Genomic DNA, 26,615 nt, shown 5'->3' with positions numbered 1-26,615 from the left:
ACATGAAATTCTCACAGCGCTTCCCCCTCAAGGTCATCCTTTGGTTGTTCGCGTGGTAATCCTGAGCTGACTCGAGTATTGCAATTCCCTGTTTCTGGTTCTTCTGCAGGCCTGATGCACCGCCGGCTGCACATTTCAAATGCTGTTGCCAGGCTTGTGTTTCGGAGGTACTGCAGGCAGTCAGATTCAACAGCCTTGGATCCTCTGCGTTGGCTGCCAGTTTAAAAAAATCTAATTTAAGATACTCTGCAGTAGAAGTTGTGTAAATAACTCCCATAGTGTTTGGACTTCCCCAGGCAGTGGCAATTCAAATTGGATGGTCTTGGTTTCTGAATGCTTGCATCTAAGCTTTGAAATTATTTGCCTGCCCAGCTGCGATTTTAAAAGCAGCTACTGTCTTTCAGGAATGCATTGAAACCCTTGCTTTTTGCTGTTCTTTTGGCTATATTCACCTGTGTTCCTTTATCATCAGGATGTCTTTCAGACAGCAGTGTGCTGTATACATTTTCTTTTACATTACATATGCGGAACCAACTGAAGGTTGTGACTCAGAGGATCTGTTGTTAGAAATATTTTCTATTTTTTGGGGGAAAAATAGCAAGGTTATTGGAAAGGTCTTTTGAGAGAGGAATAGCTGATTTCAAGCTCAACAGAATAGAAAGCAGGGTTACAACTTAAAATTGAGCATTAATGCAATTGGCAGTGGAAATAATTCTGATTTATCATTGATAAAACAGTAAATAATGGAGTGTATCTGATCAGAATACGAGTAATACCATGCTCTTTACGCCTGTTATTTAAGCATTTCATATCCTAGCGCACAAGAGAGCCAATGCTTGCTAATATCAGAGTGAGTGTTCCTACCCTTATTAGGCGAAAAGACTTGGTTAAAGGTATCAGAAAGGCAGGTACAACATATGTCAAACAGGGCATCAGGATTCAGAGGGAAAGGCAGCTCAGCCACTTCCTGATTATTACTTTACAAGCTCTGCTGACGGATTTATTCCAAGGATGAGCAGGACCTAAAAAAATATGAGTCATTGCTTGGTCAATGACATAGGCAAGCCAGTAACTAAACTCTGATAGAGTGGGGTTTCATGACTCTCAATCTCTTGGTAAAGCCATCAAAAACATCCTCCAATTGGTCATATGGACCTATAATTATCGACTTGAAGTGGGAAAAAGGAGTTAACATCAGCAACACATTGCACATACAGTGGCACCAACTCCACAAGAACGACAGAGAGGATAGTATCCAAGACATAAGGGTTTTATTAGCAATTCAGTTCAGATGACAAGTTAAATCAATCAGCAAAATTAAAGAAAGCATACCATAGGAGTGTACATTTAAATGATCATGCAGTCTGAGTTTCTATATTATAAGACAGCAAATGCAAAATAGCATCACATACAGCAAACAAAATATCACCCAATCAGGTTCCGTAAAGGAACTTCTCTATTCTAAATAAAGTATTGAAAGTGGCATGAGGAAATTCTAAGAGGAGAGTGTCAGCCTCAGATGAACCAAGTTTAAGATTCAAAGGAAAGAGTATCCAAGCATGAAGCTCAACACTCCTCACAGGGGAAATCAGCACAGGGTTTAATAAGCAATTAAAGCATGAAAGAAGATTCTAGAAGGTTTCTTCATCTCAGTTTTCACCAAGCAAGCCAATCAAAAGACTGTGTTCTCGGGGAGCAGGAAGATTCCCTAGCTTCCCACCTCTCAACTAAGGAGCAATCTTCTGGACGACCCTGGGTGTAAAATCGGTTGGGTCTACCTGGTACAGGCTGGTGTCTCCCACCATTTCAGTCTCCATACCCGATGAAAACTTCTGATTTAAAGTTCAATCACCCTCTACTCTGACACGCTAAACAAGTCTAATATAACTTAAAAAGCATGTTCATAAGACACCTGCACAGGAAAGAAAAACAAGAAATGTGCAAATGAATGTATGAAAATATAATGTGTGCACTTGGTCCTGGTTACAATTAGGCCAATATTAAAATTTAGAACAGCTTCTAAACCAATACAGTTAGCATAAGTGAATATATACAATGCAATGTAATAAAATAATGCATTTCTTTTATGGTGAATGCATTCATTATATTTCAGCTAAACATGCAGGTGGCTCTCGTTAATATGAATATATACAAATAGCCACTTACTACTATTGATTCATAAAACTGCACAGAGATGAATACAGTGAAACACACGTTGAGTGTACAAATTGCATGGAAAGGATCAGGTCACTAAATTATGCTGCGCCATCCGCTTCAATGGTGATAGAGAGAAAATAAGGTCTGTGTTATGGTCTGCCATATGGGTGGGGCCAGTCACTTGTTGGGAAAAGGTCAAGTGTGACATAGATTCCAGCAAATGATAACTAGGTCTATTTTTAGGGTCATCTACCTAGAAATTAAAATTTCAGAGGACAATGGTTCTATCTTCCAAGGGGATTACACCAACCCGGTCAATCAAGTGTTCAAGAAAAGAATTTGATGCTGAAAGAGCACAAATAAGTTAACACAAAATAGATGGTAGAATAATCTGAAATAGTGCACCAGGCTGCTAGTACTTCTTTTAGGTTTATAGCCTTCTAGAAGCTCCAGTGAGATGTTCATATGTGTCTTAAATACTAATTAGAATTCACAAATATTTTTGTAGGCAATGCATTCAGCAATACTTCTAGAATGTTTGTTAATTCTTGAAAGTCCTAAATCTTTAACCATGCAAGGTGCTAGGCCTGCAGATGCACAGTTACAACTTGCAATGGCCCTAGACTGTTCAACCAGATTTATGGCACATAAACTGACAGTTACCGACCTGAAAACCCTGCAGCAAAACCTTTAAATGTAAATTAGTACAACACACATACATGTTTAAAGGTAAATGTGACTTAAATTATGGTTGGTAAATACAAAAGCTGCCTATGGTTCAGTATAACTTACCATGTCAGTATAGTAAATATAAAATATAGAGATTTGTGTGAATCTAGTTTAAGTAATTTTATTTCCTACTGTATATGCATGCCCCTGGATAGTGCTACAGACACCATCAAGTAAATGATTTCACAACCGATATAAAAATTCCAAATTATGTAATAAAACAAAGCAACATTCTAGAATGATTATCCTCTTAGTGATAGAGTATTGGGTAAAAAAAAATATTTTTGTGCTCTTCACTATTTTGCCCCTTTAAATTTCTGCACACGGGATTTCTGGTTTAACCAATCAATTGTGTTAAATACATATGCAGTGTATTTAACGAAGAGTTTACCAGTCTTCCCCAATGTCAATCAAGGCTCCTGTGAGAAATTGGGATAATGATTGAGGGAGATGTTAACCTTTCTCAAGCAACAACTACAATCCATGTCACTGTAAGCCACGAAAGTCACTAATTCAACCTGTGCTTAACTCTCTGGTAGCTTGGCACAAAAGCAATTAGGCTCACTCTAGAGGCAATGTGTAAAGTATTTAAGCAGCACTCAAACAGTAAAAAAGTGAAAGCAAAACACAAATAAAATCCCTCACCAATTTAGGAAACTAGAGTAAAATGTAATACATTATTTGACACCAACATGATAAAAATCAGTAGACCATGAGATTTGCAATTTCAAATGTTTAGTTAAATATAACCCAAAAAAGCACTAAGTGGCACTCAAGGTTATCTGGTCAGGGGAGAGTTACAAGTTTAGGCCAACCGCGATGGAGTGCAGGCCTCATACAAGGACCAGGTGAGTCCCACTGAAAAAGTTACTGGTTTTAAGTCATGTGCGAAGAGTTTAATTCGCTGTGGAGGAGTCCGCGATGAGCAGACTGTAGATTTTGTAGTGCGAAAGGCTGGCCTGGTGTCCATGACGATCATTGCTGTAGCTCAAATATCCTGTCAGGCATCACAGACAGTCATAGCTGGAGCTTCATGTTGGCGGTCACAATGGGCTGTCGATGCTGTAGTGTGAAGGACAGATCTTGAGTTTCTGGTCATTGCTGGCAGTCGCTGTAGTGTGAAGTGTCAGGTCCACAGAAGCTTTGCATTGGTGGTCATCGCCTGTTCGTGAAGAGCCCAGGCAGGTCCAGCTGTAGGTCCAGTGCAGCAGGCCAGCTGGGCAGTTGCAGGGAGGCATCTGAGGTTTGGTATGTCAATGTAGCTCTGAACAGGAGGCAAGCCAAACTGACTCTTGTAGTCACTTTGTCTGGGATAAAGGGAGCAGGTCGAGTCTCTGTTCTCAGAGAGCAGGATAGGTCTCAAGCAGCAGGGCAGTCCTTTGACAGCAGGCAGTGCTTCTTCTGTAGTATCCAAAGATCCAGGGGTGTGCTGAAGAGTAGGTATGAGAGTCTATTTTTATGCCTGGTGCCAGCTTTTAACTGTGGAATAGCATATAATGGAGTAGCGTATAGTGGAGTGGTATACAGTGGAATAGCGTACACTGAAGAGACGTAGAGTGGACTTGCATACACTGTAATAGCATAGAGTGGATGTCATACAGAGGAGCTGTGTGCTGTGTGCGGTGTAATAGTGTGGTGTGGAGTGGAGTAGAGCAGAGTGTTGTACAGTGGAGTAGAATGTAATAGTATATCGTGGAGTTGCCGACAGTGGAGTGGTGTATATTGGAGCACTATAAACTGGAGTGGCATGCAATAGCGTGGGGTACAGTGGAATGGCATACACTGGAGTGGGACCCAATCTCACAGCGCAGAATGAAGTGGTGTAGAGTGGAGTGCGGTACACTGGAGTGGCTTAGAGTGGAGCAGCATGCGGTGGAGTGCCATACCATGGAATAGCATGGAATGGAGTGAATGGAGTGGCAGAGACTGCAGTCTTGTACAGTAGAGTATCATAGAGTGGAGTGGCATAGAGTGGAATAGCATATATTTGAGTGGCTACAGTGGGTTAGCATTCAGATGTATGTGACCTTTAGCAGCAATGTAGATTATGGTGTGCAGAGTAACCCACAACAGCGGATTGTGCTCCCTTGCTTTTCTCCATATTTACCAATCAACACAGCAACAATGCATGGTGGCCTTGCATTCCTTTTTAAATCTAGCTTAAGTATTCCATTGGCCATGCTACACCCTGGCTGTGTTCACTATTAAGGCCTTTAGATATAGCCAAGTAGCAGGTCTCTACCTATTACCACTTTAAACAAGTGGTAATTGGTAGGAAGGTGTTATTAAAGTGGTAATTAGTAGGAAAATGTATTTACATTTTTTATAATATTTCTGAATAGATTTACACCCATGTACTGAGGTAGTTTCACAAATGTTTGTGAAATTCTGCTAAAGTACCACTCTGACAGATATCAGGAAGTTTATAGTAAGGGTAGGCGGAGTTGGCAGAGTGCCACTGCGCGGAATTCCACAAATGTGCCTAAAAACTCAGTGGAATTCCGCTCTGCCCTAACCTTCATGCAGACAGCAGATCTGGAGGATTCCTGACCCCCAGACTGCCACCTGCTTGTCTTACTTGGATCTGGCATTCTATGCCGTGCCTGGGCTGTCCTCCTCCTCCTGTCTCTTCATCGGTGCAAAACCCCTATGCTGTACGTCTTGGGAGGACTGCGCAGAGGGCAGAGTTGGCAAAACTCCCTATCTCTGCCGACGGCAGAGATAGGGAGAACTCTGCTGACGGAGCAGAGTTTGCCACCCACCCTCAGTTTAAATGCCTTATAACTTCAAAACAAATCATCATCTCTGCATCATAATGTATAATCCTGCCAAATTTCATGCAAATCCATTACGTCGTTTTCATGCTACGTCAAATGCAATAGTCTATGGAAAATGCATTGGTGGAAAAACGCGTTTTGGGACCCCCCTTACATGTTTGCACCTCCTTAACGATTGACCACAAAAAATGTTACATCATCTCAAAATGTAAAAAATGCCATAGGTCCGAAAAGTTTTGTAATGATTCATCAAACAGGTGGAAAGTTATTAGGGAGCTAATCTTCGAGGAATTCCTATCCTTCGGAATACCAACTATAACTACAGAGTGGCAATCTGATTTAATGTGATTTCTTTCTTTTTATTTTTTGTATTTGTTATGTATTTGTTTATTGGTTTACATAATCATGTGAACATATATGTGTCTTTTAGACGTTCATGTAGTAATTCTGAAACTTTACATATACAGTCTACTTTATTTTTTGAGCTTCTTTGCTACTTTTAGTAAGATTGTGCTACATATGAAGCCCAAAGTGAATGAGAACCAATCACTGTTTTTATAAAAATTCTGATTTTATTTTTTCCAAATGGCCAGTTATCATATCCTCCATACACTACTTTGTGTAGCTCACTACTAAGTCACTTTTCCATTTTGTTGCATAGGAGTATATAAGAAAGATGTTTTTTGTTTGGCTTGTTGGACCAGTTTTATTTTCTGAGCCAGGGAGCAAGCAAAGAAAACGTATGTGATGTATTCTCTTTGTTATGTATTGGTTATAGGTTTCCATTAGCATTGACCATAAATGTAGTAAATCTGAAACATTAAATTTGCAGTCTAGTTTATTTATTGGGCTTTCTTGGCACTTTTAGTAGTATTTTGCAACAGGATATTACTAAATTGAAAAACCTTATAACTTAAAAAAAATACTTACTCTAATTACCTGCAGTACCCAAAAGAATCATCGGCACAGCCTAATGTCCAATGCTGCCACATTTCTACAAATTCCGACTGCCTGTTTTCACACTACACAAAATACAAATGCCTATGTAAAATGCATTGGATTTCAAGTCAGTTTTGGACCCCCCCTTTTTTTGTCTTTACACTCCCTTGACTAAACACTGCGAAACTTTCAGTCCTCTGACAATGAAATGGGTGCAACAGGTCTGCAACATTTCGCAGACATTTGATAAACAGGTGCAAAGTTATTAAGGGATAAAACATCTCTCAAATTCCTCTTTCTGAGGATGCTAACTCTAGCAACAGAGTGGCTACTTTCACTATGTAGTTTAAAATATATATTCACTGCAAAATCCAAAGGTTACAGGGATGTTATAGTTGGGCTCATATGTCACTTGTACAAAGCCATAGAAACTAACTATAACTTACGCCCCCACAATGCACTGCTTATAACGTCACATATTACATCACTCATGATATGGTCAGTTACATCACTGATAACATCACAGATGACATCTCAAATGGCATCACTGATGACATCACTGATGGGTGGGTACATGACTGAGTGAGTCTGTGAGTGGTTGTGTGAGTCTGAGTGGATCTGTGGGTGAGTGAGTGTCTGAGTAGGTTAGTCAGTGCATGTGAGAGTCTCTGAGAAGATCTGTGAGTGGGTGTGCCAGTGTCTGATTTGGTCTCAGTGGGTGCATGAATATCTGAGTGGGTCTGTGAGTTGGTACATGAGTGTCTGAGTCAGTCTGTGAGTGGGTGCATGAGTCTGAGTGGGTCTGTGAGTGAGTGTGTGAGTCTCTCAGTGGGTCTGTGAGTGGGTACATGAGTACTTGAATGGATCTATGAGTGGGTGTATGAGTGCTTGAATGGATCTGTGAGTGGGTGCATGAGTGTGTGAGTGTTTAAGTGGGTCTGTCAGTGGGTGTGCTATAAATAAGTAAGGGGGCACAAGGGAGCAGGTCCTTGTGCCAGCTCCCCATGTGAAGGTCCTTCCTGTCCAGCTTGCCCGCAGTCCGCTACCCTCTGCTTCGGTTTTGAGCCTCCACTGGTCATTTTTCTGCCTCTTTGCTGCTCGCCTCTGCCCTCTATTGTGCCTCTTTCTGCTCGTTCCTTATCTTTATTCTGCCTCTTGCTGCTCTTTTCTGACCTCTATTTTGCCTGTGCTGCTCATTTCTGACCTCTATTATGCCTCTTTCTGCTCCCTTCTGACCTTTGTTCTGATTCTTTCTATTTGTTTCTAACCTTTATTCTCGCTCTTTCTGCTAGTTTCTGAACTTTATTCTGCCTATTTCTGACCTTTATTCTGCCTCATTGTGTTCATTTCACACCTCTATTTTCATTCTTTATGCTCATTGCTGACCTTTATTTCTCCTCTTTTTGCTAATTTCTGACCTTTATTCTGCCTCATTCGGTTAGTTTCTGACCTTTATTCTGCACCTTTCTGCTTTCTTTTCTCCCGGGCCTCAGGGCCCTTGCGGCCCAGACTGGCTCCCCATGCCCTTGCTCTTGCACAAGGGGACCTGCTGGAAAGGCAGCTCCCTCCATATAGGCACAAACTTTTCATCTCTTTCCCTGCCCACATGTCTGCAGCAGGGAAAGAGATGAAACCTCTGCTTCCAGTGGGCAGGAGCATTTTGAAAGCTCTTGCCCACTGGAAATGGCATGTTTGCTTTTGCTTGACAGGAGGAGCTTTCAAAGCTCCTGCCAAGCAAATGCAAACAGCTATGTCCAAGGGGTGGGTATCCCGGGGCATAGTAGGATCAGGCTCTGGGAGGCGGCGGTCCCTGGGACCATTATTGCCTCCAAGAGAAGGACCATGCGGCCTCCCTCCTTTGGGACCACCACCTCCCCAGGCCATGGAGGGGCGCATGGCCCCCCACTTTTATTGATTTCATAGGCCACGGGGAGCAGGTGGTCCATGCAGCCCCCCTCTAATTGTTTTGACACTTCCCGGGGAGGTGGTTGTCCCCTGGGCATTAAACAGCCATAGGAGGGATTCTGCTTGGTCCCCTCTTTTAAGAAAAATAAAGCCCTGGGGAGGTGGTGGTCCCGGGGCTTTCTTGAATTCATGGAGGTGGTTCTGCGTGCCCCCTCCGTTATAATAATAAAGCAGTGTGGAGGTGGCTGTCTCCAGGGCTAATAAGAGCCCAGGAGGGGGCCGGGTACACCCCCTCCTTTTCTTTTTTAATGCCCGTATGCCCCCAGGACTTGGAGCCCCGGGGGCTATAGGGTATACAAGCACGGAAGACCACACATTTAGTTATCTCATTTTGCCACACATTTGCAGATCCACCCTCGAATTTGCGGTAAAATAATGCTTTTAATTCACAGCGGGATTCCTGTGAGGCCCCACCACCACACCTAGGGGGTCAGGATATTTCTGCCCTGCCCCCTTTTCTTTTTTTTAAACTTTTTTGGTGGGACTTGGTGAAGCCATATCCCAAGATGGCTGACAACACTTTGTGGTTTGAAGTGTTGGAGCCAATCACATCTCAGCACGAGATCGGAAGGGGCCATGGATCCTCTGCGTCCCTAGATATACAACAGAAAATGTACTTAAATTACTCCACAACTACTGAATGATTTACACCAAATCACGAAAAGGGGGCTTTCTGGACCAACAGCTACCTTTCTACCAAATTTAGTGTAATTCCATTCAGCCCTTCGGGTGTAGACTTGTCTAAAGTTCCTATGGAAATTGACATGGGGAAAATGTGTTTTTCTCGGCCCCCTCTTGACGGATCACCCTGATTTTTTGAGACGGCAGCAGAAGTGAGCGTCAAACTAGATTTGAAAATTTCATGAGAATTCCTAAAACAACATCAAAGATATTGGCAAAACAAAAAACCCTCTTCCTATGGAACTAGGTCCTAACTATACCTACCTACTGGCGACTTTACCACGCATATAGCTTTCTCACACATGCCTTTCCAACCCCTAGTGTCTCTCTATATATATATATATCTATATATACATATATATATAGAGAGAGAGAGAGAGAGAGAGAGAGAGAGAGAGAGAGAGAGAGTGAGAGAGAGTGAGAAAGAGAGAGAGAGAGAGACTAGGGGCTTCACTCTTAATTACATGGCTATGCGTAGTAAAGGCATTGCATGGTAAATGTTACATGGTAAAGGCATGTGTTGTAAACACATGGGTTGTAACCTGATAAAACTGAGATAGAATACCAACAGATTATACTCACTTTTTGATGCTCAATACTGCTCGATCTGGAGGTGTGGGGTGATCATAACATTTAGAAGACGATATTTGAAAGAACAGTGTATAAGGTAGATTTGCATGAGCATAAACAGCCAATAGGTAGAGTATGCAGCAATATTTTTCCTTCTATGGGCCTTTAGTATCAAAAGGAGACCAAGCAGGGCTATATTATTTCTCCAATCCTCTTTACATTTTCCATTTAGGCCCTGGTTCCTAATATAAAATAATAATATTAAAAGACTTGTATATCAGAAAATGGTATTAACACAGTTACTTTGAAAAATACCTACATTCTTGTTGCAAATCTCAGTTCACAAGGCAAACACAGTAACAACCTGTACACTCAATTCTCAGTCACTTTTTCTACTATTCAGTTATCCAAAAATGATGTTGACATTGTAGATATGAACAATATGGCAGGTTTATTTAAATTCACTGCTGAATAGGTTTATTAGTGAAATTACAAGCCATGTGATATTGTTCTCTTTCTCTGAACAGTGGCTTGCTCCCAACATGAGTAAGAATCTCCCATCATGCACTGTGGACTACTACGTCCGCCTCCCAGGAGGAAGGCCAGCATCTCCAATGTCTCTCTCTCCATCAGCTGGATCATCACTGACAAGCTGCTAAACTGCCCTTATTACATAGCAAACCTTCTGCCTCCAACTGCATCTTTATCTCACGTTATCAATAATACTCTAGGTTTACTCACCGCACTAGAAACCTGGTTGAACCACTCCTCTCAACCCCTTATGGACAAAATCATAGCTTACAACTATTCTATCATTAAGAAAGACTGACCTCACAAATGTGAAGATGGAATAACAATCATCCTTTATAGTAACATCTAATGCTACATATTTGCGGCAGAATAATTTCAGTCTTCCTACTCCTTTCAATTCAGATGTTCATTTCACCCCTAGTTAACCTGAGACTGATGACCATCTACCAACCTCCAGAAAATAACTCCACTTTCACTAATGGAATTAGAGAACTTGTAAACTTATAGATATTGCTTCGTGCCAACTCTATGTTACTTGGTGGTTTCGACATTAAATTTAATTATCCTTAGAACCATATCTCGGTCTTCGCTCCCTTCTTGGCTGCAAATAATTTTATATGACATTGGAAATATTCCATTCACTGCAAAGAATTCTTTCTACATGTCAATTACTGAACAAAACCAAGTACAATCACAGTATCCTATCCATTTCAACTAGTCTAATTATATCCTTGTACCATTTCTCATTTTGTTTCATGTATCACTTCCAAACATTTAACTGATTACAAAATACACTTGGGGTACAGATTTCTAAAAATATTGACAAGTAGGAATTAATGTGCAAGATTTTATCCTTGCCGGGTCTAGATTTTTGATTGACGATACTTGATCTACAGTCCACTCATAAAAACGTAAATGAGGTAGCTCACACATCTAAAAAGGCAGTCGATAAGACCAAAACACCAATCAGTTCTCCCAAAATCTCACCTATGAGAGACACATGCTTAAAAGGTTTGAAAGATCTTGGCAAAACATTTCCAATACTGACCTTCCTAATGTCTACAGCAGAAGAAAAGTATTAACAAATTGTCCCTGCCAATAGATCATATTGTGACACTCAAATCAACAGGGCAATAAATCAACCTACATTTTTATTAAACCTTCTATAGCAACAAACCCAAATCACAATGCCTGAAGACCCTGACCTATCTGGATGTGATGAATGTGCCTCCTTGTTTGAGTTTGTATTCACCTTATTCGGCTGCCAACTAAAAAAATAATTTGTCTCCCTAATTGCCAGTTTTGTTACCATAGATCTAGAGAACCAATCAGACAAAGCACTAATGGATCTCTTACTCACATCCGTAATAAAATGTGTCTTAAACAACTGGAAAGACACACACAAGGCCTAATTCAAATGTTGGATTACCTGGATCACACATATAAGGGTTGCAGACAATATCGCTCTCCAACAGTCACCTCGGAAAGCTCCAGTCAGACACATCTGGAACAGGTTAGACAACTACTTTGCCTCAAACAAACCGCCTTGACATACTCACAAGCATACATTATCTGAATTAGTTTCCAACGCAATCACCCCCTTACACTTACTAGTTTCCGTCGGTGGATTTTCCCCCTACATCCACTCATAAGACTCGGTTGACTAATGCTCTTTTGGTAACACACATGGGAAAGTATCGATTATATCTTCCCTGAACTTATTCTCTCTATATTCTCGAGTAGAATAGCGAAACCTATCCAGTATATATACTCTCAGGCCACTTATTGCTTCATATTGTATTGCATTGCTTCATATTATTATTAGTTCGTATTATTAGTATTATTATTATTATTATCATTATTGTCACAATTATTTTCCTCATTATGTCTTATTATGTCTTATTGGTTTATATTTTGGTTGTATCATACTGTACTTCATTACTGATGAGTCTCATTGCCTAATATAAGCAAGTTTGTATTATTAATTCACAATTTGTTTTTTGAAAACTAATAAAATCATTTGAAATAGTTAGAAAATGTACAATAAAAAAATGCTCACATCCAGATGTCACTTGGAAAATTTCCACAAAGACCTGTCCTGTTTTTTACACCACCACCTTTAGCCAAAAAACTTTCATTAAATATGCTTTAACAATTGCTTAATGGGAGGGGCGTGGCAAACTGCAGAAGATGGTGGATGCATCTCCACAGAGCTCCCACCAGGTGCTGGGAACCTATACATCATTGGCACCATCCAAGCTCTACATTAGGAAATACCTCTGCTCCTGTGATGGGAATCTCTTTATGGCCCTCAGGGGCCTCCCTGACTTCGTTACTTGCTGTGGGGTCCGACGAAAATGAACGGCCCAAGTAGGCTGCTTGGATGACAACCTGTTATAAAACAGGGGTAGACCCAATATAGTCAAAGGACCTGGGTATTCATTAGTATAGACAACAAATGGTCCTCGACATCATTTCACTGGTAAAAATACTCATAACATTTGATCAATCTTATTAACTCCACAATCAGACTTAATCTATAGTCTTTCTGACATGAATGATGTTAGCCCACAACTTCAAAGAACATTTACAGTATGTGCCAATAAATCAATAAACTCGAAAAAAGAGGAGGTTCAGCTGACGTAAGTAATTTAATATATCATGTATTAACAAATGGAAATCAATATTTCTATGTACATATATTTACACAAATCCTAAGACGAAATACATTTTTACTCTAAAACAGGAAAAAGGAGAGAACGTGCACAGAGATAGATAAAGCGTGTGCTCAAGTGGATGATCAAGAAGATCAGGAAAACAGTGTAGATCATTTATATACAGGGAAACATTGAGCCTGTCCTAGGTATAGCTTGTAAAAAATACTTCTTTTTTACTCGCTAAGTGCTATCTACAATTCCTTGGTCCTTGAATTGCCCCGTTGGCAATAGGATTACCAGGGAGAAGGGGATGGAAGGTGGACTGGGGACAGGGGTCACTAGGTACAGGCTCCCAGAAGGGAATGTCGTCGACGTTTCGACCCAAAAGAGAGTGGGCGGTTTAAGTCCTCAACAGCGGGTCTTCATCAGGACGGAGTGACAAGGGATATCTCTCAAAGTGCACATCAATTAAAACCATTTGTGTGGCACCTGTAATGATAAATGAATAGATGGGCTAAGTATCACTGTATGTTTTTATTTGTCCACTAATGACCATTGTAAAAAAGCACTCACCCTCCCGTGGTGCCTTGATACGTCCAAGTGCGACGACTGGTCCGCACTTGTAATATGCAAGTGTCCAAAATGTTACTATAAAATATAAAGGAAAGGTAGCCATTAGTGCTACACCGCTACTGGTCACCTATGAGTGACTGCTTTTCATAGAGAAAATCATTAATGTTATGACAACCTGGCAGCTAAATGGTGGGACTCGCAGGGCGGCTGTCCTCCTCACACCCTGCCTGGTTGGGCCCTAACGTGGGTCCAGAGATGCTGTTCCTAATAGAGGAGGCTCTTTGCCTCTCCACCAGCCCCGAGTTCCCTGAACAATTAAGGGACCAAGGCAACCCTCAAGTCCCTACATGCTGCTATATAGGAGGTCTTGTGGCTTACGGTGAGACTGCCCCTGGGAGATTCTGCTTGCCTGATACTGTGGTTGCCAGAGGGGCTGAAAGCGCTGTGGCCTACTGACTTGGGGCATATTATCAAGAATATTATCGCTGCTTTAGCAGCCATTTTCGGCCGAAAAGCGGTGATAATTATATTGCAGTATCAACAAGGGCACGCTAACACGTGTTTCCTTGAGTGTGCAGCACTTTAAACTCCACTTTGCATGTCAGCGATGAATATCGCTAATGACATGCAAAGTAGGGGTTCCCTTACATTTCTCCCTTGAAATCCGCACTGACACGGCAGCGCAATATTATCAAGCCTCAAGCAAACCCGCAATGAGATAAAATAAACCACGCTAACCGTTGTTATCGCGGGTTTGCAACGCCTGGTCAGAAACTGACTTAGCCATACTTTTAATGGCAGGTGGATTGTACGGCTGAGACAAAGGGGCATATAATCGAGGAAACGCAATAAATATTGCATTTCCCGCGATTCTGTTTCAAGCCACTATCGCTGGATTTAATCGCCATGGAGATATGCCTTGATAATAATGCGATATCTTAGCGACTAAATCCGGCAATATGCGGTGTTAAACAGAATTGCGCAAAGCGGGAAATGCGATATTTATCGTGTTTCCTTGATAATATGCCCCTTAGTTCCCCCCTCCCCCCGGCTGCCCTGGCATAGCACGGGACCAAGATCACCACTCGGGTAATCGCAAACAGTGTCAAGTAGCCGGGAGGCCCGCAAAACACACGCTGAAACGCTGAGACAAAGGAATGAGCCGGACCTGTGAGACTCTGCTTACTGGCTGCTGTGGTCAAAGAGGGCGCTGGCTGCTTTCCTCTCCCACAGCCCGCGCTGTGGTGCTGCTCGCTCGCTCCGCAAAGGGTCATGCAGATAAGAGGTGAGCTTAGCTGCTGGGGCCCTGGGCCATTTGATCGGCCGTATTTAGCTATCTTCTCCTACCCTCAGATCAGTGTTAAGACTTTTCTGGGGCCAAGTGACGTGGGCGGCCCGAGTGGGTACCTCAGTGACAGGAAACAGTCTTTGCAACGCGATTTTTACATTGCAGAATGTTTACCACGCATTTGTTACCCCACATTTGTTTATCACGTATAGGCCTTTACCACGCATTTACGGTAAGTATGAAGGTTTAGGGGGTCTCCCCCCAAAAATATTTAATATAAATACACACACACACACACACACACACATATAAATATATATGAGCTGAGTTTTCTATGCTACAAGCTGAGGCAAACCCTCCGACCAAGAACCCAAAAACAGATGCTCAGCAAACAGGAACTACAAGCGAAACCAAAGTAGGAAGGCAAATAGGAGAAATTACAAATCAAAGAAATCAAATTAGAGGCCGGAGGAACAACAAAAAGTAGTCAACAGCGATAATGACACTGATATGTATTTATCCAACATGCCTCTAACCAAATCAGAAGAACAAATCCTCCGCTTAGGATTGTCGTATTGCCCCGATAACAACTTTAATTATGTGAATACGCGATTGGATATTCACAAGAGTGTCAGAAAACTGAAATTGAAGAAGTATCACACACTTGTAAATAAATACTCAAGACGACAACTCGCTACTAAAACAATGGAATCAGATTTACCCTCAAATTTGACGTAAACTGACTTACCCATTTTGAATGAGTTGCAGGAATTATGGGACAACAATGACTCCAATCTCCTTGACAGTGGCCCACTTGAGAATACAGAAATCGAAGTCACCATTTCGACAACAGCAATAAAGGACCGCAATATTGTTTCCATTCCCTTTAAACCAAAGTCGACGTTTACCCCATTGCCCCCAGAGACTCAATTGACATTTTCCGTAAATTGGTTGTGTGGCAAATTAAGAAATTAAATCATAAAGTCCAGAGAACAAATACAACATATATCTGGCGGGGCCAAAAATATAATGAGCTTATGACCAAACTACAAGAGAACAACCAAACAGTAATAAGAAACTCTGACAAGGAGGGCTCTATAGTACTATGGTCCAAGGAAGCATATACCAAAGAAGCTTATGCTCAACTCAATGACAGATCATGTTATCTCAAAAGCAGTAAAAAACATGTCCACTGAATTTTATTACAAACTACAGGCATGGAAAATGAAGGGGTTAATCATGACACAAGAACACAGATTTTTGAAAAAAGAGAATCCCACAATACCGACAATTTATTTAATCCCTAAGGTGCACAAAGACCCTTCAAATCCTCCAGGCAGACCTGGCAACTCAACAAAGCACAACAAAATGTTGATTGAAATGGTTTTATTTTGCCTTAATAATAACATATCTATGTTCAACAACATTCTGTACCAACAGAGGAATGGCAATGGGGGCCAGCTTCTCTCCCGGCTACAGATGTCTACACATGGGCTGGTGAGAGGAGCTGATCCTCAAGGTCAAACACAATGAATTTGTGCAAAGTAACATTAAGTTGTGGTTACGCTATACAGATGATATATTTGTGGTCTGGGAGGGAACTCAAGATCAAGCCAATGAATTTGTGAAAGCTATCAATGCCAATGACATTAATTTACACTTTACTGCAAACATCCGCAATACTACGGTCAATTTTCTCGACACACAAGTATACATCAAAAATAACAAACTTGAGACTAGGCTTTATCGAATCGAAACAGCAGGCAACTCAGTGTTGCATGCCAGCAGTTCTCACCCACAACACTTGATAAATAGCATACCCTACAGTGAGATGCAGCACCTTAAGCGAATCCATAGTGACAATGCAGATCTGATAGAAGCCCAGGCAGCTAGCAGAGTTAGATTTATTGAGCGTGGACATTCTTGCAAGACTGTAAACAGGGCCATTTTGAAATCTATGACCAAACATATGGACGATCTACTCAGGGATTTGCAAACTAGCTACAACTGAGGGCCCAGAAGAAACATTTGTATCAGATACCAGTACCACTACTGAATTCAGGATTATAATGGGATACAGTAAACAACATAAGAGTATCCAGTCAATCATTAAACATAATTGGCCCTTTTTACTTAATGATGCAGTCATCAGGCCATCACTACCTCCAAAAGCTTCTATCACAAACAGTAGAGGTCGGTCCATGGGGATAACTTGGTGAAAACCAGTCCGAAGGTTATTGAAGGGACTAGTTGGCTACACACCCACAAAGGCTTTTACAAATGCAAGGTCTGTAAGGCATGTCAACAGGGGTAGAACAAGAGTACATACCAAACCCCATTCAGTACCAAAGAGCATAAGATAACCAAACTCTTTACATGCAAGACTGAGTATGCAGTTTTGGTACTGATATTCCCAGGTGGTCTACAGTACATAGGGAGCACTAAGCTACAAGTACATAAAAGAGTGCTCCAGCACATGCGTGCTACAACCAACCAAGATAATACCAACCCAGTGGCCAGGCATTTTAAAGAGTGGCACAAATTCAATGAATGAAAGAGGGGATTTGTAAAGCGCAGGACTCACCCCAGCAGGGGTGTCTCCCTCTAGCAGCAAAACATAAAACAAGGGGGTGAAAAGATAGGCGGGCTAAAAAAGTTTGTTTTTTAGTAGTTTTCTGAATTTAAACAGAACAGAATGCGCACGTATCACATAGAGAAGTTTGTCCCAGAGGCGCGGGGCAATATAGGCAAAAGCTTTGCCCCCGCACGATGCTTGTTAATCTGGGGTACCACAAGCAGAGCCTTTCCACTAGAACGTAACTGTCTGTTGGGATGATAGGGAACAAGACGATCGGTCATGTACCGGGGGCTATTGTCATTGAAAGTTTTGTGAATCAAACAACACATTTTTAACTTGACTCGACTCTGAATGGGAAGCCAGGGTCTGCTTTTTAGTAATGGCCGGGAAGGAGTTCTGGGTGGTTGATTTAGAGTCAATCGAGCTGCCGTATTCTGCACTACCTGGACCCTATCAAGTATTCCCTCGTTCACTCCACCCAGAAGTGCATTGCAATAGTCCAGTCTGCTAACCACGAGGGCTTGTAGCAGGGTCTTGCATGCCGATAGGGGGAGATGAACCAACACTCTCCGTAGAAGTTTTAATAAACCAAAACAGCTACCAGACAAGTGTCCTGCCACCTGCTCCTTCATAGCTAGGGAAGGGTCCAAATATACTCCTAAGTGTTTTGCCTTGTTGGTAGGCACAGGAGCAGGGCCTAATTCTGGCGGCCACCACTCAGGGTACCAGAGAAGTTGAGCTTTGCCAAAAAGGAGGATTTCGGTTTCGTTGGCATTCAACTGGAGAAAGTCCTTTGACATCCAGTTGGAGATTGCGCGCATGTCTTCTGCAAACCTCTGTTTGGTAGCATCCGAGTTGTTATCGAATGAGAACAGAGCTGCATCTGATCTGCATATGAAAAGGGGACAAAGCTGTGATCTCTGATGATCTATGCCAGGGAAGCCATGTATACATTTAATAACGTGGGACTAAGGCATGATCCCTGTGGTACCCCTTTCTTTAGAGGGTAAGCTCCGGAAATAAATTTCCCAAGGTTCACAGTTTGAGTGTGTTGTTCCAGGAAGCTGAAAACCCACTGATAGGCAGACCCCACTACACCGATTTCCGTTAATCTTTGTAGCAGTCTATGATGTGCCACAGTGTCAAAAGCTGTGGATAAATGCAGCAGGACCAAGGCTGTAGCTTTGTCCATATCTAGGGCCAGCTTAATAGCGTCTGTGACACCAAGCAAGGCCGTTTCGGTTGTGTATTTAGGTCGAAAGACGAATTGTGAGTGATCCAAGCATGTCTGTGCTTCAATGAATTTCATCAGCTACACATTGATATGTCCCTCCATCAATTTGCTCATAAGAGGAAGAAGGGAGATCGGGCGATTGTTGGACAGTCCTGAAGGCGCTAGATTTTTTTGGGGGGTAACATTTGTGCAGCTTTCCACGCCTGGGGTACTATGCCCTCACTCAATGAGTAATTAATAAGTAAGTAAAAAGAAAGGGCAAGAGGCCGCGCCAATAGTGCATACCATTTTGCCGGCATTACATCACTAGGAGATCCTGATTTTGCTGCTTTCAGCAATTCCTCTACCTTGGAGTCCTGAAGGGGAGGAAAATAAGCCAGCACGTTTCCTGCTCCCGGACTGTATATTGGGTGCAGTGAGAATATCACTGACACCTAGCCTACTAGGTAAAGTATCATTAATTTTTTTCAACCTTATCAAGAAAAAAGTGAGAAATATTGTTGCATAAGGTCTGGGAGGTAGGGATATTAATATTGCAGGCCTTAGGAGAAGTAAACGGTTTTAGAATAGCATATAGCTGTTTCCCTGAGTTCCCAGCTTCAGTTAATTATGCCAGGATATATGTCTTCCATGTCTTCCAGGCAGCCCCGGCCCGTGGAGGGAGTTGCGGTGGGGAAGGCAGGCGGGGCGGGGGATTGGCAGGGTGGGGGGTGATAAGCACCGGAATCTGGATGATTGCAGGCAAGTAAACAATTACATTAATAAAACGAATTTCGTTCCGTGCCCTGCATCGCATTTTGCGTTTTATTAATGTAATTGTTTACTGAGAATTGAGAATTGAAGTCGTTTTCTGCTTCAACATTTCTTCACTCACCTTCGTCACCTTAGCCCCACGGAGGTTTTCGACACCTGCAATACTGCAAGGAACACCAGAAGAAAGAGATAAGTGAAAAGGCATAAAAGAATTTGTTGGTGTAATGTTTCCTGAATATTGAATTACAGAGAGAAATGTTACGAGCATAACTAAATAAATAAAGACTTACCAGACATATCGATGTCAAAGAAACCTGAAAGTGAAAGAGAATTTAGTTAATGGAAATAAAACGTTAGAGTAGGAATACATAGTTAAATACATTAGATAACACAAGTAGTGAGGTACATCTTAGTTATCTAAATAGAATAGGGTTAGGATACTTTAAGTTAGACTAGATAGAGTAGGGAAGACTTAATAAACCAAGAGAAGGTTTGGAGAAGTATCAAGAAGAGTTATTTCTGGAGTAAAATAAAAGCAACCTCAAGAGTTGAGATGGTAAGAAGCAAACGCATCAGATAAATAGATAGATTATCCAAGAGACTGATAATATATTAACCCTTGTCTTGTTTAATAGGTTTAATCTCAAACTGAAGAGGTCTAAAGACTCTTAAAAAAACTAAATAAAAGAAGAGGAGCAAGATTACTGCTCCTACTAAGCTGTACCTCAAATAGTCTGTAAATGAACTGACAAATAATATAAATCAAAGGGAAGACCACCTGACCAACAAACACTTCACCGAAAGGAGACACCAAACAAACGAGGGACACCAAATTACTCCGTCACCATAGTAGTCACACTGTGAGCACATATGATCCATACCATGTCTTGTGTTAATAGTTCGGAAATAACCACCAGACAAAAGCAATGGTAAGTAGGTGAAAAATCAACATATATTTTACACTAAGGCCCAGATTACAATGTCGGTTGGAGTTGCCTCTGACCGGCATCGCTGGGATGGGGAACTGACAGCCCACAGCACAAGCTCCCATTGAAAAATGTAAGTTTTTGCACATCCCTGCACTGTGTGGGAGGCACCTCACAGAGCCTGCCACACGGTGCAGGGATGTGAAGGGGGGGCCATTGTGGCCCCCAAGGGTCACGTGCATATGGCCAGGGGAGAAGGGAGCCCTGCTAGGGGCCCGAAAGACTCTTTCTGACAGCAGTTCCATGTCAGAGGTGCCGACATGGAAATGCTGTCGGAAAGTGCCATCATAATCCCTAAGGCGGAAATGCCGTCCTGTAAGGATTATGAGGCCTTTCCGACTGGGCGATGGGCTCCGAGTCAGAATCCCCCTTTAAACTCCGACCCCATTCAATGTAATACGGCTGTCAGAGTTTGAACCTACAATGTTGGTCGGAAAGCCTCCGACCAGCGGACGGAGTCTTTCCGACCAACATTGTAATTAGGCCCTATATGTGCCTACCTACCGAGGAATGGAATCAGAAAATGTTTATATAGATCATGATGACATAAGTACCAGGCCCAAACTGTCTACAAGGCAAATACAAAATGGGAACAATATTATAGACAAGAATCGGTATAGTACGTTGACTAATTAAAAGTCTTCGGACATAACTGACTTTACCTGTATAGCTCCTCCAAACTTGATGGCGTAAGGCAAATCCTGTCCAAAGTCATATTTTGGATGCTTTGTCTTTTGAGTTAACTCTGAGCCCCATTACAATGTCGGGCGGAAAGCCATCCCACAGCTAGTCAGAGGCATTCCGCTCGACATCAACGGTTTCCGTCTGACCACCGTATTACAATACTGGCGGTCAGAGGGAAACCCGCGGGGGATTCCATTCCGTTTCTGACGGGCTCACAGAGCCCATCGGGGCCACAGGTGGAATGGGAATCGCATAATGACGGCAGAGCCAGCCTCGGCTCTGCCGTCGGGATTTCGCTTTCAACCTGCCCTTTCATGGCAATCAATGCTAGAGGGTGTACATTTGGATGAAGGTTATCCATATGAGCCCGAGTGACTCACTACATCCCTTCCCAACTCAATCATGAAAATGACAAACATCGGATCTTACAGTCCTCAAGACACTCACTAGGTTGCGAGTGTGATTGGAAGTTGCAACGCTGGCGTTGTGAGCGGTAACTTGAGTAGTTTGGGAGTTGTTTGTTGTTCTGTTCTCCTCAGCTGATCAACTTTGTCTCCCTTCACGGTGAGTGGGCTCATTCGACCCTTCACCTTCAGGCCAGCGGGTTCATCAGCATCAGAAAAGTCCTGAGTGGAGATATCTATCCTTTTGAACCATGACACGTTTCTTGTGACTGTCTTGCTTCCCTTGCTTGCTATGATTCATGGTTCCATTAGCTTGCAGAATTGTCCATACTCCTGGTTTGAAAGGTGTTCTGAACTTCCACCCTGGTTGATGATCTTTAATGATGACCTAATCACCAGATGACAATACTTGGGCCTTCGCTCCGCACTTCTGGTTATGCATTTGTTGTTCCATGTGCGCCAAGCATAAGTTCCATATGGGTTGTATGGCATTGGAACCCATTCTGGGTGTGCAGGCATGGTGTTCCGCTGGGGCACATTGAACATTGGAGTCCAGAGGGCTTGTTGGGTGGTGCAAAGAGGCTGTGGTATTCAAGGAGGAACCTGGAAGGCTAAGTTCTGGGTTGGCACTTTCTGCAACTGCAATTCGGAGTATCTTGTTCATAGTACGTATAAATCTCTCAACTTCGCCGGATTGATGCGGCCTTGGTGTATCCCTAGTCGGCTGAGATGGCTTACAAATTCAGAACAGTGAAAAGGTGGACAGTTGTTAGTCTTAATCTCAGATGGCAACTCGAACATTGTGAATATCTTCTCTAAGATAGGCACTACATGTGTGAAAGCAGTCGACTCGATGGCCTTCATGATAGGATACTTTAAGTAGCTGTTTATCATTACCATTGTGACTCCCATCCGGGAAGCTCCCAAAATGAAGACTCAGTTTGGACTTCGGGCAGTGCAAGGTTCCAAAAAGAACAATTGATGGACAGAATGCAGAACGGTTCCTCCAGGATAATTGGTGCTGGGGCTTCTGGAGGGCTTGTTCAGTTGACACACAGGGCATTGTTGTGCCACTTGGTCCACCATGGCCTCTAGTCCTGGGAACAACACCTTTTCTCGCGTGCAGGATTTAATTTTTTAGTGCCTTGATGTCCGCCATGGGCTACCAGTGTCACTTGGCGTTGGAATTCGACAGGGATTACCAGCCGGTGTCCTCTTAGTAGAATACCATCTTCGGTGTTGCTGAAGTCATCTCGTACACTAAACCTCTTGACTAAGCAATCTCTCTTTTGGCTGGCCCAGTAGTCTCGCAGGATGTCCTGCCAGGAAACCTACTGTACTGCGGTTTTTACGTTCAGCATTACTGCATGCCTTGCTGTGTTCTCTTTGATGTCGCTAAGACTAAGTGCTTTAGGACAGGCAGTTTGTGAGACCATATAGAGATAGTCTTCTATTGCATAGGCACTGTCAGTGCTCTTGTTGTCCATTGGAGTGGAGTGACAGGAGAGGAAGTCCACGAATTTTTGGCCCCGGGTCTGTACATCACTTTCATCCAGTAGTGTAGTTGGATGGCCCAACTTTTGATTTGTTGTGGGGGACCTGGGGCTGAGCCTCAGAACAGTGGGACGAGTAGTTGGTGATCCGAAATGGCCTTTCAAGGGCCTGCCGCTCAAGTATAGGTAAAAGTGGCTGCATGCCCACTTAATAGCAAGTACTGCTCTTTCAATTTGCGCATAGTGTGTTTCAGTCTGTCAGCACCTTGCTAGCATTTGCTAGCAGAGCCCATGTGCCAGGCTCGACTTCACCAAGTCCTACCAGATTTGCATCTACAAGCAGCTCCGTCGACTCCCCACGACCAAAGTACTCCATGGTGGTATTATTCAGGAGGGCATCCTTGATCTTCTGAATGCATCATCTTCTCTTCTGCCCCATGTCCAGCTGGCATCTGCCTCCTGTCTGTGCTGTCAGTGGTTCCGCGAGGGTTACTAAGATGGGGATAAACTGGCAGCAGAACATGGGCATGCTAAGGAAACTGCATACCTCTGATACCTTTGTTGGTGCCTACTTAATAACTTGCAACTTGCGCAGATCAACTTGCACCCCATCTTGGTTAAACACATATCCAAAGAATTTGATGGACGGCTGAAAGAATAGACACTTTTCCTTGTGCTGTGTGACTCCATGCTCCCAAAGATGCTTTAAGGTGGCTCGTAAGTGCTGGTGGTGGTCTGCGGCTGTTGCATAGTGAATGAGAATGTCATCACTCACATTCATAACACCTTAAAGTTCAGGTAGCATTTCACTGATTGCATTTCAAAAAACGTTGACGGCTGATGATATGCCAAATTTTAGTAGCTTGTACTGGCAGAGTCCCAAGTGAATGCTGAATGTTGTGATGTAGATTTAGACCTGAACTTGAACAACTGACATGTTTCATTGCCCAAAGGATTTTTGGCAATTTCATCAGGTTACATGGATTCATCTCCACCTCAATGATGCAAAGATGGATCTGTAGTGGTTGATAGAGATAAAAGAAGGAGTGATAGTGCCAGATCGTAATGTGCATATGTCTAATTCACAGTTATATTCTGTCTACTGCATTGAGTTCCATGGGGGTGGCCAACCCTTAGAGTCCGCCTTTCGTAAGTTACTGGTAGGAGTCCACCTGGCAACCACCCGGTAACTATGTTACATTGTGCAGATACAAACATGAAATGTGTCGCAAATTGAATGTGTCAACACATGCTAACTGTTTACAATATCTGTTCTGTTCGTGTCTAGCACTATCACTCTTTTTTTATACGTAGCAACCACTACAGATCCTTTGCATCATTGAGGTGGAGATGAGTCCCCGTGCTCTGATAAAATTGCCAAAAATCCTTTGGTCAATAAAACATGTAGGCTGTTCAAGTTAAGATAGTATAAAACATGCTGTTTCTTTTAATCGAGTGTGAACACTATTAAACTAAAGAATGTGTGGGAAAGTTGTTCACAACTCAATTTTAATTAGGAGATCGATTCACTTCTGTACACATTAAATGGCTTAGACGGTAGATAGTTAACACCATTGATGTGTTCGATTTAGATTCTGTATGCATTTCCTGATTCATGCCCTTATATAGGCATATAAATCCAATCCTTATTTAGGCATAGCCCATGCTACCCAAATACAGGCATGGCTACTTACATCCGTTTATCTACGTCACAACGACTTCTTGGAAAACCAGACTCTTAAGCTTTCGGGACTTCCCCTTGCCTGTATATTGATTTCTCCAAGAACTTATTTATTATGCATGAACATCTATTCCTTAGGGGTTCATTCATAAAGTTCAAATGCCCGACTTTTACGTCACTACTGGCATTCCTAAACACCTTCAGGGTATAAATATACCTTCACTTGCTATGGCAAAGCACGGTAAGGTTCGGTGCAGTTCGTCTACCTACTTGCACGACGAAACTCGCTACAGCAAGTGCAGCAGGAAGCCAACTCCCCAGCTGACGCACTGACCAAAAGCTGTCATCCTCCTGCCGAGAATCCAGCTCCAGTGTTTCTGACTCCCCTTGCAGGGTGTTGGGAAATCGAGTCCCGGGAAAGAGATACTAACCTCTCTCATTCTAAGTTATGAAGCTGATTAGAACCTAAAAAACCTTTGGCAATTCTTGGCAAAACTAAACTATAGCTAAAGACAGCACCTACTTCTTCCCTCATACTAGACCATGGTTAGGTACACTGGGGTAAGCATATTTTAGAGGCACCAGTTGAGAATTTTAGCCTCTGTTATTTATGTATGTATTTTTATATATGTCATAGCACAGACAATGTTATTACAGTATTTTTTTATATTACTGTTTACGCGTTATACTTCGCATTCTGTCTAATGATTGTAGCAGTTCTCCTCTCTTGCATTACAAAGAAGACTGTTCAATACACCCTTTTTTTAAATGCCCGTCTCTCTATTTCTGTGCAACTCTGTAGAAACTAAGCATGCACGATTGACTGAGTGAAATAGTTACCAAGTGTTTCCACGACTCTGAAGATATTGTCCTGACTCTAAGGGAAACAAAGTTGTCATGTTTATGCGGTTGTCAGAGACTAATCCCTTCTTGTTCATTCGAGAAAGTTTCTAGTGACCTCTGAGTTAGCTGGCACACACAATTAAGTTTAATATACTCAATAGAGACATACTGACCTCAGTCATATGTCAAACCTAGAGTGTATATTATTCCAATGCGCAGAGCCTATTAGGGATATTGGAACTACACTACACCATCCTTTACACATTATTTTTTTCCCTCTTCACATGAGTCTAAGAGTTAGGTCACACGTTTATTTCTGTCAAGAAAGTGCAGATGATGACAGAACGAGCAAACTGGTGAGTAAATACCAGTAGCTCTATGGATGGTGCTTACGTGAGGCACTTTCTGACTTTTCTCATAATTTTTCTATGTTGGGTGTGAGAACAGTTGTGGATGGTGAACAACTTTTTAACAATAAAAAACAACTTGTAGATGGGCATGACTTGATAATTAAGCAGAGCCATGCCTAGGAGTAAAATATAATACCCACCTGACAGATTTTTCAAAGATTATAGTATTTTCTTTATAACCAGATGTTGTTATTGTGTAAAATTCGTGAGTGGAGGGCTACCTGGTTATTTTCCCTCTCTTGCTCCTTATTTGATTGCTGATTGTTAAGAGTGGCCCTGCGGGATCATGGATGATCCACAGGGGTATCAAGATGAGATAATGAAAGCTGGTAAAGAGCATCTGCCTGGAGGAAGGAGAGAGGTGTGCTCAGAGACAGTGAAGTGTGGCTTTTCAGCAGGAGGGAGGAACAATGGGGTAGCATGATGGCACAGTCGGGTGCTGAAATACAAAGGTTAGCCCCACATGAAGAAAAATACATGAGGCTCCAAACTCCATAAAAATCCAAAAAATAAATCTAATAATAAAATGAGGAAGTACTTTTTTGCCCTGTCACGCTTCAAGGGCTGGATGCATTCTTAGGAAAAGTATTGGCTGATAGATATATTGTATAATAAATACCATTCACCAAAATATACCACTGGCAGTATTAACTTCAATGAAAAAAAACTTTTGTAAGTAATA

The 26,615-nt window shown here is 42.3% G+C and overlaps 1 protein-coding gene across 3 annotated transcripts in view; it reads left to right on the top strand.

Annotated features, from left to right (window-relative positions):
• FYB1 (FYN binding protein 1) overlaps positions 1-26,615 on the top strand; it is a 710,353-nt gene that overhangs the window by 75,604 nt on the left and 608,134 nt on the right. The window lies entirely within an intron of this gene.

The sequence above is a fragment of the Lissotriton helveticus genome, chromosome 2_1 (assembly GCF_964261635.1).
Source record: "Lissotriton helveticus chromosome 2_1, aLisHel1.1, whole genome shotgun sequence".
NCBI lineage: Eukaryota > Metazoa > Chordata > Amphibia > Caudata > Salamandridae > Lissotriton > Lissotriton helveticus.
Note: the sequence above shows the minus strand (reverse complement) of the source record. Positions and strands in the feature narration are given on the sequence as shown.